This window comes from Sinocyclocheilus grahami, unplaced genomic scaffold (genome assembly GCF_001515645.1).
Source record: "Sinocyclocheilus grahami isolate Dianchi unplaced genomic scaffold, SAMN03320097.WGS_v1.1 scaffold348.1, whole genome shotgun sequence".
In the NCBI taxonomy this organism is placed as follows: domain Eukaryota; kingdom Metazoa; phylum Chordata; class Actinopteri; order Cypriniformes; family Cyprinidae; genus Sinocyclocheilus; species Sinocyclocheilus grahami.
The window spans coordinates 646611-649920 of NW_015505527.1; positions in this window are offsets into that span (position 1 = coordinate 646611).

Sequence of the window (3310 nt, forward strand, 5' to 3'; positions counted from 1 at the left end):
AGTCAGTTTGTGGATGTTAACTCTATACAGAAATACAAGTGTTAAACCCTCTCAGTCTGCACAGCTATGATATTTCTGGTTTTGTATGTTGCATAGGCTAGATGAAAAGCTGTGGATATTTATGCCGAATTGAACAAGAAAATCTGCTCATGCAAACAATCAAACTATGTCCAAATGTAAAATTATAGGTTGCTCTCTTTTTCCTGTAGATTTTTATTTTTTTTATTTTTTTTGTGCTGTAAATATGGTGTTGCACCTTCTCCTGTCATTTTAGGAGGATATGGTGGTCATGGTGATTTCACGATTGCAGCTGGTTTCTAACTAATAGTGTTACGATTCACCCCGTATTACAACACTCCTCAGGCCTCCTCTAACTTTATTTACTATTATCAGTTCTCTCTACTAGCACTTTTCATCAAAGTAATGGAATAAAATGCAATCTTACAGGGCAGGAAATTTAGAAAGGATAGTGTGTGGTTTTTTAATCATATCCGACACCAGGTGGCAGTGTATATGCTAATTTCATATTTGTGTCGCTATATCTGGTAAACAAAAGAATTAATCCTCACCAGTGGCAGGATGATGTCATTGTTCATGTCTTTTTGTGATCTATTTTGTATTAATTAAGGAACAATCTGCAATAAAATAAAAACTCTGTCACATACTAAATCATAGTACATTTTGGATTTACATCTATATTTTTTATTTTGCAAGAAGCAGGGATAATGTTTAATATGTAAAATTGTGACTCTCAGACAGTATGTAGGTCCAGAAACTGCACTAAAAATGGTTAGAGGCAAGGACACTTTTTTTGCCCTGCATTAACATGTCTTAATCATAAGTGCCACTGTAGATCGAGGGACGGATGATTCAGAGTGACTATAAAACTAAATGGAGAAAGAGAGTGATGAAAGAAAGAGTCACTGGATATGGTGGAAAGAAAAGGGGGTTTGAAGGTGACTGTGTGCGTGGTTAGGTTTTGTTTGCACTGTTAGGAAAAAAGTCCCCAGAGGAATAGGAATATAAAACCTAAAAGCCAGTGGTCTCTGCCATGAAAATAGTTTAATAAACACACTAAATAGTGTTTAATGAAAATGTTTTTTTTAAGTAGAAAGGTTTAAAGCCAGGATTAGGGTTAGATGATATCATTAGCCCAGTATAAAAACAATGAAAACTCCCCAACATGATAGAAAACCAGACATGTGTATGTGCATGGGCATGTAAGAATCCTAAAAGGTGCTGAGTGAATGGAGTGTTACTGGAATTTGAGGGGATTACTGACATAGTTTACGTTTGCCTCTTCCTCTCTCTGTCTCTCTCTCTCAGTCTCTGTGTATCTGCATTGCAGTTTTTTCAGCAGGACAGACTCCTTATGCCTCTGATAAGAAACCCACTGCCATGCACATCAATCTCCTTCTAGAAGAGAGGGAGTGTGAGACAGAGAAGCACGATAGGCATGTTTTCTCTTTGACTTATACCTTGATCTCCTGCCCATATTCAGACGCCCTTGCGCCTCTCTGTGCTCCACTGCTCTGTCAATTGCTCATTGCCTGGACTGTTTCCTCTCTTTGTACTGTACCGTGAGCTGTGCTTTGCTCTGTTTACTGTGATGTCTTTTGTGCTGTGGTCTGTACTGTGATGTATTTTCACAGCCTCTGTCAAGAGCAATTAGGAAATAAGATTAGCCCTGCACTTAATTTATGCAGCCTTACAGAGACCACCTATTGATCTCAGCATGGGGCTATGTGCAATATACTCTTTAAGAGAAGATGTCTTTTTAATTATATAATAATATATGTAATTATTATCGAAGAAAATATTTAACTGATATTATATTTCTACAAATTATTCTTCTCTTCTAAATACATGGCATTATGTTAGTCCCCTCTTTGCAGCTATAACAGCTTCCACTCTAGCGGGAAGGCTTTCCACAAGATTTCCAGAAGAGTGTTTCTGTGGGAATTTTTGCCCATTCATCAAGCATTTGTGAGGTCAGACACTGATGTTGGATAAGGCTTGAGCTAATTATGTGCTGTATGTAATTTAATCAATGTTTATATGTGAATAAATGCGTAAATAAAAATCTGTTTATCATATAAAGAGGCCGATCATGACTTGTAGAAGCCTTTTGTGAAACACTTAAGGTGACATTTTCCAACCCTTATGTTATCCTTAGGAAAATGACAGTTAAGGGGCTTTATGCAACACTTAATGAGTTTTAAGGGATACTTAAGAGAAATTCTAAGGGTTTATGACATTTCACCTAAAGAAACCCTTAAGTAACATTTAAGGGATATTTTATGCAACGCCCTTAAGTGTAAGGGAAACTTAAGGGCGATCTTAAGGGAAAATTACACTTAAGGTGCTTTATGCAACCGGGCACTGGCTCGCAATCTCTGTTCCAGCCCATCCCAAATGTGTTTGATGGGGTTGAGGTTAGACTTCTGTGTGGGCCAGTCAGGTTCTTTCACGCCGAACTCATCCAACCATGTTTTTATGGACCTTGCTTTGTGCACTAGGGCAAGTCATGCTGGAACAGAAAAGCACCTTCTCCAAACTGTTCCTACAAAGTTGGAAGCATAGCATTGTCCGAAATGTCTTGGTATGCTGAAGCATGAAGACAATTTTCTTCACTGGAACTAGGTGGCCTAGCCCAACTGAGAAACAGCCCCATACCATTATCCATCTTTACAGTTGGCACAATGCAGTCATGTGCAGGTAATGTTCTCCTAGCATTCGCCAAACCCAGAGAAAACCATTAGACTGCCAAACAGAGAAGCGTGATTCATCACAGAACACGTTACCACTGCTCCAGAGTCCAGTGGCAGTGTGCTTTACACCACTCCATCTGGTGATTGGCATTGTACTTGGTGATGTGAGGCGTGCATGCTACTGCCCGGCCATGGAAACCTATTCCATGAAGCTTCAACTGCACAGTTTTTGTGCTAATATTCATGCTAGTGAAAGTTTGGAACTCTTCAGTTATGGAATCAACACAGTGTTGGTGACTTTTACACACACACCAAGCACATAATAGTTTACTTATGCTTTGGTTAGAGTTTTTTTTCCAAAAATTTTTGATTATGGCAGCAGAATGTCTTGCTGGTCAAGACCATTTTTATTGCAATTGAATATACACATATTTTCTTTGTGCGTATGCATACTGGATGGGTGTTGCACTGTATTAAGTATGAAATATGTATGTGTATCTCACACATTTTAATTCCTAGCCTGCCTGCATTGGCCATTCAATAATATGTATGTGAAAGTATTATTTGTGTGTTAATGTGTAAGTGAAAGAGAGATTGGG